Source organism: Pinus tabuliformis, chromosome 2_1 (genome assembly GCF_031772625.1).
Source record: "Pinus tabuliformis cultivar Carrire ecotype Pingquan chromosome 2_1, CPIR1, whole genome shotgun sequence".
NCBI classification, from domain to species: Eukaryota; Viridiplantae; Streptophyta; class Pinopsida; order Pinales; family Pinaceae; genus Pinus; species Pinus tabuliformis.
The window spans coordinates 960159568-960174637 of NC_142299.1; positions in this window are offsets into that span (position 1 = coordinate 960159568).

Genomic DNA, 15070 nt, shown 5'->3' on the forward strand with positions numbered 1-15070 from the left:
GGGTGAATTATTGTGATCTGTAATTTAGTAGCAAAGGAGAGGCTTTGCAACCGACTACGCAGAGGCCTAGAGAAGAGTCTGCAACTAAGTACATAGATAACCTACAACTTAGTGCGTAGGCCAAAAACATGTTGTTGTTTAAATATTCCTTATATGAAGCAACAGTTCTTGTGGACGTAGCCCTACACGAGGGTCAACCATGTTAATTTGGTGGTTTTATTTGTATATTTTCTTATTATCTGTTGAAGAGTAGTAGTTATTATAGTTTCATTTTACTTCAACACAATTATGGTTTATGGCTTCATATAACATGTTTAGTGATTAATGTAATGTGGCGAAGTGATTTATAAATGATAATAATAAGATAACACAATAATATATCATTTCCTAGTCCCTCAAGGCTGCAGAAACTTGGTTATGCATCCTCCCATAGTCACTTCGGGTGAGACTGCGATCTGCTTGCAGGGCATTGCTAAAAGGGCCATCAATCAAGGGTTTTGTTGGTGCATAATCTATATCAAACCTGGGTCATCCCAATTCAATCCAACATATATGAGCAACAAAAGGAACCATCACGTGAACACCAAAAGTTCAGGGAGATCACAATGAGTTGAACCTTTAAATCCTTGACCACGGTGAGCACATATAGGACGGCACAATGTAAGAGATTATTAGCTAGAAAGAGATATATTTGTGACTTAGTAATGTATGGGGTCTTTCCAAAAATTTCTAATCATGTTCATGTTCTACTTTGTGAGATAGACATGCAGATACATGAATGTCTATATTCCATTTACATAATTCCATCCAACTTATTTAAGGAATTAAAAAAGATGTTAATATGAATGGGATGAATATAATGCATGCATTATCTTACACATAATTTTGGTTTCTCATGACTTCAAAATGAAGATGAAATAATCACTAATTAAACCAAAGTAATGAACGTTGCGTTGAAAATTTGAACCCTGCTTATGGAATTTTCATCTATCCAAATTTATAGTTCATTTCAAAAGACATAAAATTCCAATAATACTTAACACTATATTTAATCCCTACTCTACCCTAAATCTAAAATAATAAAAATGTCCCTTTTTCATTTACATAATTCAATTCATTGAAATAAAAATAAAAAAGATCAATGTAATAGATACATCCTTATGCACACAATAATGATTACTCATACGTTTAAGATAAGTTAAAATAATCACTGATTAAATTAAAGTAACCATATGTTAAAACGTGTAAACTAATTTAACTAAATATCAGCTACCCAAAAGACATCGCAATTGAAACAACGTTCCCACCCATGATGTTCCCAACACTACGCTAAAGGAAAGGTGTTAAAGTCGTTATCAAATGTTAAATATTGGTAAGGGTCTTGTTAATGTTGTTTGTGATAAAGTCATGGCCCAAAATTATATAATTCCATGGTATTAATAAGTGTTTTTTCCGTCGGACTTATATGGGAAGAACTTGGTCAATTGCAACCTTATTTTGTAATTTTTAGTATTGATATTGCATCTCTAGCTTAATTCCTCAACCAAATCAGTTCTTAAAAAGGGTAAAAGTCTCCCCCTCTCACTATCACCAAGATGCTTTAGAATCACATTAGCAGTGATATGTCATGTCAAACCATTAGTGGATTGCACATTATGAATGATGTTGTTGTCCTCTCAATATCACCAAGATACTTTTAAAATCGCAATAACAATGATATGTCATGTCAAACTATGGGTGGAGAGAAAATTATTTATAATCTGTTTTAGAAAGTGCATGTAAATGTTATCTCTGTTAACATTTGAAATAGTACAAACCAATATTAATATTTAAACTAATATTAATACCTACAAGTAAAAAATAAACTAGCAATTTCTCCTAAAAGTGTAAAGGTATAGAATGAATAGAATATTAGGGAAAACCATCTTGAAAAACTAAATCACCAAATATAAAATCTTGTATTTCTAACTGGATAAATATTTGATAAAGATTATTGACTTCTTTTTATAGGAAAAATATATTAATAAGAGAAACCTTCTACGTAAGTGGTTGCTTACTCATTGATGGAAAGGTGCCATTGTAACATTTTGTTATGCTTGGAGTAAGATCATTGATTGAAAACTACACAGGTAAATAGCTAAATGACCACATAATTTATAAGTAAAATTGTGATGACAAAATGGGTCATTTTTCACACATTTTCTTTGACAAGTTAGGCTAATACTACTTAGAGGACAACTTTCAAATATCTAGACAAAAGAATTGACTAGATACAGATTTCCCAGGGGGGCTGGAGCCACTCTTGACTTTCCAACCGATGGTTACAGATCTCATTGGCTTGCCCATGTCCAACACTTCTCTTCTTGATGAAAGGACTGTTGCAGCAGAAGCCATGTCGATTTAGGTAGACACCCTTGATATGAAGGTCCCAAAGATTGTTTTGAAATATTTTAATTACAGTAATTCTAGGGATGTCTATGGGGTTTTGGTCCGATATCCTAGAACCAAAGGCGAGGTATGGGATTACTTTGGATTTTTCAAGAATGCACATGCCAATAATGTTAAGGTTTTCATGGCCACAACTATTGGCTTTGATTATATCAAAGTCTCGGGGGGGGGGAGTTTAGAGACGATATGGGGCACATAGTTGCCTCATGGAAACATGATGCGAATGTGGTCAGGGTTAATGGGAAACTTGAAATGACCATATCACGTGATCCAAACATTAGTTTTTGAAAAAACTTTATATAACCAAAATGTTCTTGACAAGTTGAATGAAATGGCAATGGCTATTGTAAGTTTTGATAACTTCGAAAAGTGATGAAAGTTTTAAGACCCCATATCCATAACAGGACATTGGAGGTTGGGTTATCAATAAAAACACTTCCTACTATCATTTTCACTAACTTGCATTTGTTGATCCTTCACCTGACAATAATTACCCTCCACTGGTTGACCAATTCCACCGGAATTTGACTCTTGCTTTTTGATTATGTGCATCTTAACCTCCAAGTAGACATCGACCTGAAGAGGCCTCCCATTTTGCCTTCAAGTGTCCACTGGTCGAATCACATGGAGTTACAAAAGTAACTGTTGTATGACCAAGAGGATCAAGGGATATGTTTTCTCAAAGGGAAAGAATTCCAAGAACAAAACCAAATCTAATTCTAGCTCCCTTCTTTCATCGAGGATAAATCATAGGACTATGAATTATCTTAGTGAAAACATAAGGCGACAACTGGTATAAGTTTAATACAATTGTCCAGTCCACTTCTAGGGATCTCAGAAGTTTTAGTGGGCAGTCATATGACTCATCGCCAGATGCCAAAATCGGTCCGCACTCCTTCCATTCTCGGGTGCAATGTGGCAACCATTCCTATGAATATGCCAGAGACACATGTCAGATTTTAATTGGAGGGAGGAAAATGAAAATGATACTCTGCCCAACCCAATCATGCAAAGAGACACCTTCGGTGCAATTATTAAAATTTGAATAAAATCAATGTCAATTTTTATGAAATATTACAATGAAAAGTTGAAATTTTTAAATATTGTGTCACAATATTTCGATTGAAACTTTGAATGATATCAATTCCAAAGTCATATGCACATATGTATTTTTCCTAAAAAATTAAATGATAAAGTTTGAGATGCCAATTATAATTATGTGTCTATTTTAAATAACATATTTAACAATCTAAATAAGTATGAATCACATGCTTTTGAAATTAGTTATATTCTAATGTTTTTATAAACGATGTATTATAAATTAATATTTAACCTACACGCCAACAAAAAAACCTAAGTCTCCTAACACCTCTTGAGCACCATGATATTCACTATGATCTAGATTAACACTTTTTTTTTAGATTGTAAATATCCATCAATGTTGTCTATAACATATAGTTGTGTCAAACTCCAATTTTAAAGTAGAACATCTAATAACAGAGTTGTTGAATAATTGAACAATCAACCTAAATAGGCCGAAAAAAATATACATTTCATAATAACATATTCATTGTTTCCAAACTTTAGAAAGATTTAATAAACAATTAGCATGCTTCTAATTAGGAAACATATACAACTCATAATAGCATTTCATTAAAATGGTCTAAGCTTTTCAAAAGTATTATGGAGTCATGTCCACCTATTTTCCTTCTTTCCATATTGATTGATGGTGATTCTCAGTAAAATAGATAACTGAATGCACAAGAAATAGAAACACAATTCTATCTAGCTACAACACATCTCCATTGTAAACCTCAAACAATTAAGAGGTTATCTAGAGGGGCTCTTTCAAGAAATAATCTTCTCACACTTGCTCAAGCCATTGTCACTCGGGTCATCACCATGAGAACCCAATTCTCTCGCAGATGGCCTTCATTTAATAATACAAAGAGTTGAATCAGATATTGCCCTATGAGATATGTTTACCTTCCATTCATAAAAGAGATATGTTAGCCTTTCATTCATGCTATTCTAAGATCTTCTATTTCACCTCTGCAATCTAAGATATCTTCTTCTACACATTCCAATCTATCATATACATCATTCAATGCCACCATAACTTCGACCATCCAAATCATAATCTCCATTTTACTCTCATTCAGTTTAGCGAACTTCTCCTTCAGATCGAGTCGTTGTCCTCTGACCCTTTCAATTTCATTGATTTTGGCAATCAAATTATCAATTTTTTTCTCACTAGGGCATGAATTTACATTCCCCAAGAAATCCATTTCTGCTCCAATCAAATGTGCTACATCAATTTTGACAGTTATAATACTTTCAACATTGATAGGTGGCAATATATTTTATAATAATACATGTTCCTTGAATAGTCTCTGCTCTTCTCGAGTGTCCATGGAATAATGTTTATGCTCACTTGTTAATTCTCTAACCGAGATTGGACAGTTGTGTGTTGTCCTTGCCAAATCATTCCATATTTCATGAACTTCTTAAAGCCTCATGGAATAAATGGCACGGAGTTTTTATATTCATTCCCTAACTATAAACTCCAACATGTCTTTGTTAAGAGGCTGATGTATATCCCACAGTGCCATGTGGAAAAAGCCTTGCATTAGCAATTGAAGGATTTAAAACATGTGCTTGGGAATGACCTTGACTTGGAGGTAGAATAGGAAATGGCACCAAACTTTCATTTTTTTTTACTAATCGACCAGATAGGCTTTCCAAACCATCATTGTTCTTTGTAAGCATCCTAGGCATCTTCTGTATCATTCCAGGCATCCCCGACATCAAATCACTAGGTCGTCCAATACCAAAATTGTTTATGGCACCCAAACCCATAACATTAGATGCACCACGACCATTGCGTATGTTCCATGACCTTTTGAATCAAGTGAGAATTATTATATTTCTGTCCTTTGAATCAGTTAAGAACTACCTTCCTCCCATATTTTTTTAATTATGACAATCTCTTGTATTCACAGGCCACATTAGGGAGGACATCTCTATGCAGGTCATTTGAATGTGACATTTTCAACAGAGAATGTTGGAATTGATGCACAAAATATTGGAAGGAGAACAATGTCTCGTCCACTCACGCAAGAAATTTATGAACAACCCAAGCGCCTTAGTTAATGGCATATGCCGTGCAAAATATTTTCCACGTGTCTGATTTTAATTGGACGAAACGACGAAAATGGGAGGCGAAAATTGTTAGAAAAATATCACAGGGGTAGAGGAGAGGAGTGTGGCTCAAAATCCAGTTGTGGAAAGGTAATTCTTATGTTGTGGCAAGGAAATCACAACTACATAGAGGCTTAATTGAAATTGACGACAAGCGCTCAAACACTTCACTTTTCTATTTTAGGAGATAGAACCATGTCTTCTTTATGTAGTCATCTATGAAGGTCAATAAATAATAGCTGCCACCAATTGATGGTGTTTACATTGGTCCACATAAATCTAAATGGAAAATCTCCAAAGGTGCATTTGCCCTTACCAACTTCCCTGCTGGAAATGCCTCTCTACGTTGCTTACTCACGATGCATCCCTCACATCGGCTGTCTGGTTTTTCTATGAGTGGAAACCTCTTCACCATGTCTTTCCTATGCAGCAAATTCAAACCTCCAAAGTTGATATGACCAAACCTCAAATGCCATAACCAATTCTCATGTTTGACCTCTGCTTGATAGTTCACTTGTGTGAAAGTTGCATCTTTTCTTCCATCCTCTTGTGAGTTCATCGATAGTTGTGCTTCTGCACTTTCTTCTTTCAAATCTGATCTTATCTTTAGGGGAAACATTCTATTGCTTGTCATGTGAACCTTTTCAATCAACTGTCTGCTTGGAGGCCTATCCAAAATTGTGCACTCATCATTTTTGAAAAATATATTGTAGCCCTTTTGCATAAGTTGTCCAATGCTTATGAGGTTATGCTTCAAACCAGGGACAAAGTAAACATATGAGATGTACTTATTCCCCCCCTTATTTGTTAGGATATGAATGTTCCTTTTCCCATGATAAAGACTTTTCTATCAGTCCCTAATGTCACTTCAGATTTCACACTTTCATCTAGATTGGAAAACATTTATATGTTCGCTTATATGTGGTTACTACACCCTGAATCTAGATACCATACATCATTATGTTTTTCTTGTGCTATATTACAAGATAAAAACATGCTATCATGGTTCTGATTTTCTTTTGCGAAATTTACACTTGGTTTGTTACTAATGTCATATTGTTTCTTTCTAAATTCATTTGCATAATGATCATATTTCTTACGGTAATGACATTGCACTTGAGGTTTATCATACCTATGACCTTGTGCTTGATTTTGGCTTGGGACTTGACTTGGATTTTGATTGCTTCCCCTTCCACTTGAGATTGAAGGGCTACTTCTTCCACCTCTGTGTCAGATTCTTCCTCTTCCTGCCTCGACCTTGACCAAATGAAACTTGTGTCTTAAGGGCATGCTCCAATGAGGATTTTTTTGCTCTATTTAGTCTATGTTCTTGAGAAATTAGTGATGCATGAAGTTCATCCACTAAGAACTGTGAGAGATCCTTTGTCTCTTCTATGTCCACAACAATGACATCAAACCTTGTTGGTAGGCTTTTCAAAACTTTCTCAACTATTCTCCTTTCCTCAAGTGTCTCACCATGAGACCTGATTTGAGTAACCAACCCAATTACATGTGTAAAAAATGAGTCTACATTCTCAGACTCTTTCATACAAAGTGTTTCAAAATATCTTCTCAACATTTCTAGTTTTGTTGTCTTGACTTTTACCATGCCTCGCTAGGTTGTCTAGAGGGTGTCCCATGCTTTCTTGGACATCGTTGCTACTATAACCCTTGGAAAAATACTTTCATGAACTGCTTGAAAAATGTAGAATAGGGATTTTGCATCCTTCTTCCTGTTGTCCCTCAACAAATCCCTTTCTTCTTGAGACAAGGCATTGTATGCTGCTACATCTACTGGTTCTTGAAAACCATTTTGCATCAAATCTCAAATGTCTTGAGAAGAAAATAGGGCCTTCATTGTAATAGCCCAATAATCATAATTTTCCATTAAACTAAGGTATCTGAGGATTATTCAAGCTTGTGCTTGATGTTTCCATTTCTGAGTGAAAAAACTTTCTACCTACTGCTAAATTCACTCCAAAGGCAAAAAAAATCTGCCCTCAATTTTCTTTCCAATTGCTAGTAAAAACATTTGTTTTTACACTAACAATATTTAACCGGCTCTAATATAATGTTAGAAAAATTTCACAAGGGCGGAGGAGAGGAGTCTGGCTCAGAATTCGGTTGCGGCAAGGAAAATCTTATGTTGTGGAAATGAAATCGCGACTACAAAAAGGCTTAATTGAAATAGAAATTTGACACACAACGAAACAAAGTAAAACCAAAAAAGGTTGAGGTAAATCTACTCATGAAGGCTTAAAACCACAGCACAACAAATCATGATTTATATTATATTTCAAAATATAGAAAAATACATTTGTGTGATAAATGGAGGCTGCAGCTCCAAGTAAAAACACAGAAACTTAATGCGATTTACGCTTCACTGGGGTTGCGGAGTCACTGTTTGTAAAACTCCGTAAACTAGTTTTCACACACCCACCACAAACTTCTCCATGATTTTCTCCCCACTACCTCACAAAATTTCACCCTCTCTCCCGCTCAACCATAAAAAATGACTCGTTACATTCATTTTATCTCAACATACAACTTTGACATTAATACATGACAGAGAAAATCATTAACACACGGGATGGGCGATTATACAAAATGGGGGATTTCCTGAACTTGCAGAGGTTGCGGATTGCAACTAAGAGTTGCATAGTAAATGTTTCACCCATATATATTTACTAACCCTCACTAAGTGTGTTTACTCTATGATGTGTTGTGGAATGGTCATTGTTGTACTACTGTCTAGACCTTCTATCCTTCTGCCTGCAAACAAAATAGCAACCTGCAAAATACTTCTGACAAGTATGGCCACTGTCAGGGTGTTTAACGTAGTCGTTGGGCTAAATAGTGATTTCCCAACTCAATCCCACAAAGATAACACCTTCGGTGTAAATATGGGATACAGTGCCATAAAGATAACACCTTCGGTGTAAATATGGGATAAAGATGCACAAATTTGGCCATATACTATTTTTATCCACTTTCTCATCTGATGCGATTTTGTTAATGGTAGCAGTGTTGGAATTTCAAAATAGACCCATCAGTCAAATTTGATAGTTTCCACACCCACTCTTCAACTTGTCTCCATAATTTCTTTGAATTCAAAATAAACTCATTAGTCAAATTTTATGGTTTCAACACCTCTCCCACTTTTCAACTTGTCTCCACAATTTCTTTTAAGGTCTTTTTTTTTAACCTGCTAGATGAATAGAATCCAAAATCTCAAAGGATTCTTTGAAAGCTACACTTTGCAATGTATATTAAGAGAATGGAATCAACAAATTGATATCCTATAAAAAAAAATATTTGCAAAAGGAAAGAAGAATTTTCATCAAAAAGCGAAGAAGCCTTCTGCTTCTTAGGAGGAGATCTATTCAGGTCCCATGTGATCAAAAACTGATCTGGAATACCTTTCTCTCTTAATTTAGTGGTGAAGCACTTCTCAAAGATTTTTTGCAGCTAACTTTCAAGGCATCTTTTCAGTGTTGTAGTCATTCAATTTGCATGGGGATGGATTATTGCTGGTTCTCTGCCAATATTAAAAGATGGCTAGCTTTTTATGCATTTTGAGGATAGTCTATCTATTAGTGTGTGCTTTGTAAAGTATTCTATTTGTTTTGGTTCATTCCTCAGCTAATCTCAGCTCCAACAAATAGTCTACATTCTTTTGTTTATGTACTCCAAATTTTAATTGAATGGAAATAAAAATAAAAATTGTCTTCACAATTTCAAGATCAGGGTTTTGTAAAATTTTTAATTATATTTAATAAGAAAATCATGCTAATTTTCCCATCAAATTTTATCCTTAAACATAGTAATTATGTTTAATGTCATATAAGTTGTTTATTTATTTTTTAATGCAAGTTAAAAAAAATATTATAAAATTATTTTATTTTTGGGAATATTTAACTGATTCTAGTAGTATATTAAAGTAAAACAACTAGACTATTGTACTGACACTGATATTAAGTTTGGCTAATTCAAAAAAACTTTGTTGAATCGGCTCACAAATTAGCTAGAAAATAATGAAAATTTTGGCAAGATTATGACAAAATCAAGAAGAAGTTTTTAAAAAACTTAAATTGTCAAATTTCAAGATTTTGGATATCCAAAGGCTCCTAATAGTACCAAATCCATCTCCACCGTAAAAAAAATAAAATTATTCAAACATTTCAATATTCTAATTTTTAAATTTATTTTTATTAAATTCAAACCCAAAAAAACTATCCTGCCATTAAATTTGTGACATCCTTAGACAACCCCATTTAAAAAGAAACATTTGGGATTTTTATCGGATTCAAAAAATAAAATAATTAGACTAGTCCTTGGACTGATACTAGTTTTGGCGTTATTCAAAAAGTATAACAAGCTATATTGACATTTTTCTTATTTTAGGAAAAAATTAATTTCGAGGATCAGTTGTAATACTTTAATCTTGCTGCTCGTAAGAATTTTTCAAATGGGTGTCGGTTAATGGTGTTGGTCGTAAGCATTTTTTCAATGGGTGTCAGTTATAATATTTACTTTAGGCGTGGTCTATTTGGGCAATAGGCCGCAAGGAATTTTTTTATTTTTTATTAAATATGAGAGTGAGAGAATATTAATAGTTTTATCGTATTATCATTTTGTGCATTTTCCTTCGTAACATAATTATTTGTTATTTTTTTCGCAAATAGAAAAAGCTTGTGGGTCTATGTCCAAAATATTTTTCATTTGGATTTGAGTGTTTTGATTTACTGTTTGTACATTTGAGCAATCAATGGTTTCATTAATCCATGTTGTTTTATTAATAAATTTTTAGATATGGTTCATCTCATCATTGTTCACTCTTATTGGTAACACAATGTTCGTCGAAGGTCATGACGGCAAAACCCCATATTAGGTTCACGTGTGGACTGTAGAGAATGGGTTAATCATTGAAGTTCTAGAATATGAGTCAAGAGGGGCAAAGGCACAAGACTAAATCGGGTCAAGAATAGAGGCCAAGGCTTGAGGGACACAAGCTCCATTATCATAGTCGATGTAGATTTCATTCTTCTTTATTGGTGTGCTTTTATCTAATTTTTTGTTATTGGTGCCTAATTGATTCATATGATTGTGATTATAGGCCTTAGTAGTGTTGGGAATGAAAAACCATAATAAGGTGGACCTTGTAGTGGTGAGTGCAATTTGGATTTGAAGGAAGAGCTATGGGCGTTGGTTAAGGGGTTCCACATGGGCTTGCCGCTTAGTTACAACTAATTATCAACAAAGGACATATGGTCTCAAAGATGAACATCGCTTGGGATAGATTCTAAACACATGAACTTCGTTCTTGTTTAGACAATATTGCTTTTCTTTTTGGTTCTAAGTTTCTACTGGTAGAGCTAACTAATCTAACCCAAACCCTAAACCCTTCCCCTTAGGTTATTTCACATGGTTGATAGATAGAGTAAAAAATAAATTGCACAATTTTTCTATTTTATTTTAGCCCTTATGGATATATAAATCATGCTTAGCATGGTCAACCATTATCAACCATAGTTGACTCTAGTCAACATGGTTGGCCATCATAAAACATGGTAAGTCATGTTCAACCAAGGGCACCGTAGGTCAACTATGGTCAATCATGGTTATATTTTGTCAACCATAGTCACCATAATCAACCGTTAAAAGCAATGGTCAATCCATGCTCAACATTGATCTGAAATTGATCCAAGACAAAGAATAAGGTATTACAGACTCATGTGCATGGATGTGCCTATGTTATTTTATGCAACGGATCAATAAGATTGTGAAATACACAAGCATTGACGCAGTTAAAGAAAACATAACAGGCAACACATACAAACACAACAAGTTTAATAAGGAGTCCACCCAATACTCCTGGGCTACGTCTCCTGGTGCAGCCTTCAATGGTGGTCTCTCTATTATGTTTTCAAAGCAGATTTTTTACAACAATGAGCTCAATTTGAGTCTCACTCAGCAGATACAAATTAGTAAGATTGTGCTTGGATCCCCCAAGTCTCTGGAGTACATAGACTCTCTTTCCTGACTCTGGACCTCTATCGATCACAGTAGTATGAGCCCAATCTGAGACTCATACATGACAGGCATTACAGAGGAGTGCGCTTGAACCTCTCAAGCCTTCTCTGGAGCACACAGACTCTCTGACTCTCTCTGTCTCTGTCTTGACTCTGGCTCGATGCTGCCTTTGCTTCTGTAGGTCAGCTTGGCTTCTCGTCTCTGCTTCTAACTTGCTTCCCGCTTTCTCTGTCAGCTTGTGGCTTTTAAGCCAATCTGCTTCCTGACTGTTCGTTTCCGCTTCCTCTGTCCATTTGAATCCCTCTGTCCTGCGTAATCAGTCACTGTATAATGCATCATAGGGAGGTGGCCACCTATTTCATAACGGATGAGTGTCAGTTCTCTTGGATATATTCGAAACGACTGTTTATTCCATTAACTCCAAGAATACCTGTGAAACGCGACCTTCCACCAACGTATTGTCCATATCGGACTTCAAATCCTATACAACTCTGCCTGTTTATCCCATCAAATCTGGTCATCCATCGGAACGCGTCTCCGCTGTTGATCTGGAGCCTCCAAATCCTACGGTCATCGTTCATATCGGGTGGATAAGTAACGTGATGTTTATCGGTCTGATGTGAGCGATTTTCCCTCTCTTCTGCTAGATGCGTGGCAACCATTGTATGGCATCGAGCGGGACTCGGTTAAAACCGCTTAACGCTCGAAGCCCTTTCGATATCCTGTCAGTTTTTGTGGGACCCTGCTTCTGACAGAATCGGAATGATATCCATTGCATTTTATGATTTTTCGGGTCCGGGGGCTTGTGGCCCTTCCTTCTTTGAGGGGTTTTCCCTGCGATATGCAATTAGCGACTTGTCGCTAATTGCATATCAGAAATGACCCCCATTTCTTGAAATGACCTCTGGTTTTGCTAATTTGCGACAACACGCATTACCATGGGCCGACGGTTTGCGCGCTTGACCAACGGTCCTCGTTGCTCTGCACTGATCACAAATTGCAATTGTTACGAGGATACCTCCAATAGCTTGATCTTTATAAGACTTGATGTTTTAACTAAATCTTAGCTACCCAAAATACATCGAAATTGAAACAACGTTCCCACCCATGACGTTCCCAACACTACGCTAAAGGAAAGGTGTTAAAGTCGTTATCAAATGTTAAATATTGGTAAGGGTCTTGTTAAAGTTGTTTGTGATAAAGTCACAACCCAAAATTATATAATTCCATGGTATTAAAAAGTGTTTTTCCCGTCGGACTTATATGGGAAGAACTTGGTCAATTGCAATATTATTTTGTAATTTTTAGTATTTTTTTTTTGTAAGCTGGGGCGGGACTCTCTGATTTACATGTCCATTATGTACCCCTCTACGGGGGATGGGTAGCCCAAGATTTGAACCCAAGACTTCCGGTTCGGTGAGACTTCATTTCCACGGCCCTTGCCGCTTGAGCTACCCCATGTGGACTTTGTAATTTTTAGTATTAATATTGCATCTCTAGCTTAATTCCTCAACCAAACCATTTCTTTAAAAGGATAAAAGTCTTCCCCTCTCACTATCACCAAGATACTTTAGAATCACACTAGCAGTGATATGTCATGTCAAACCATTAGTGGATTGCACATTATTAATGATGTTGTTGTCCTCTCAATATCACCAAGATACTTTTAAAATCACAATAACAATGATATGTCATGTCAAACTATGGGTGGAGAGAAAATTATTTATAATCTGTTTTAGAAAGGGCATGTAAATGTTATATTTTTTAACATTTGAAATAGTACAAACCAATATTAATATTTAAACTAATATTAATACTTACAAGTAAAATATAAACTAGCAATTTCTCCTAAAAGTGCAAAGGTACAGAATGAATAGAATATTAGGGAAGACCATCTTGAAAAACTAAATCACCAAATATAAAATCTTTTATTTCTAACTGGATAAATATTTGATAAAGATTATTTGACTTCTTTTTACAGAAAAATCTATTAATAAGAGAAACCTTCTACGTAAGCGGTTGCTTACTCATTAATGGAAAGGTGCCATTGTAATATTTTGTTATGCTTGGAGTAAGATCATTGATTGAAAACTACACAGGTAAATAGCTAAATGACCACATAATTTATAGGGAAAATTGTGATGACAAAATGGGTCATTTTCACACATTTTCTTTAACAAGTTAGGCTAATACTACTTAGAGGACAAATTTCAAATATCTAGACAAAAGAATTGACTAGATACATATTTCCCAGGGGGGTTGGAGCCACTCTTGACTTTCCAACCGATGGTTACAAATCTCATTGGCTTGCCCATGTCCAACACTTCTCTTATTGATGAAAGGACTGTTGCAGCAGAAGCCATGTCGATCTAGGTAGACACCCTTAATATGAAGGTCCCAAAGATTGTTTTGAAAGATTTTAATTACAATAATTCTAGGGATGTCTATGGGGTTTTGGTCCGATATCCTAGAACCAAAGGCAAGGTATGGGATTACTTTGAATTTTCCAAGAATGCACATGCCAATAATGTTAAGGTTTTCATGGCCACACCTATTGGCTTTGATTATATCAAAGTCTCAGGGGGGGAGTTTAGAGACGATATGGGGCACATAGGTGCCTCGTGGAAACATGATGCGAATGTGGTCAGGGTTAATGGGAAACTTGAAATGACCATATCACGTGATCCAAACATTAGTTTTTGAAAAAACTTTCTATAACCAAAATGTTCTTGACAAGTTGAATGAAATGGCGATGGCTATTGTAAGTTTTGATAACTTCGAAAAATGATGAAAGTTTTAAGACCCCATATCCATAATAGGACATTGGAGGTTGGGTTATCAATAAAAACACTTCCTACTATCATTTTCACTAACCTACATTTGTTGATCCTTCACCTGAAGAGGCCTCCCATTTTGCCTTCAAGTCTCCACTGGTCGAATCACATGGAGTTGCAAAGGTAACTGTTGTACGAACGAGACGAGCAGGGGATATGTTTTCTCAAAGGGAAAGAATTCCAAGAACAAAACCAAATCTAATTCTAGCTCCCTTCTTTCATCGAGGATAAATCATAGGACTATGACTTATCTTAGTGAAAACATAAGGCGACAACTGGTATAAGTTTAATAAAATTGTCCAGTCCACTTCTAGGGATCTTAGAAGTTTTAGTGGGCAGTCATATGACTCATCGCCAGATGCCAAAATCGGTCTGCACTCCTTCCATTCTCGGGTGCAATGTGGCAACCATTCCTATGAATATGCCAGAGACACGTATCATATTTTAATTGGAGGGAGGAAAATGAAAATGACACTCTGCCCAACCCAATCCCGCAAAGAGACACCTTCGGTGCAATTATTAAAATTTGAATAAAATCAATGTCAATTTTTATG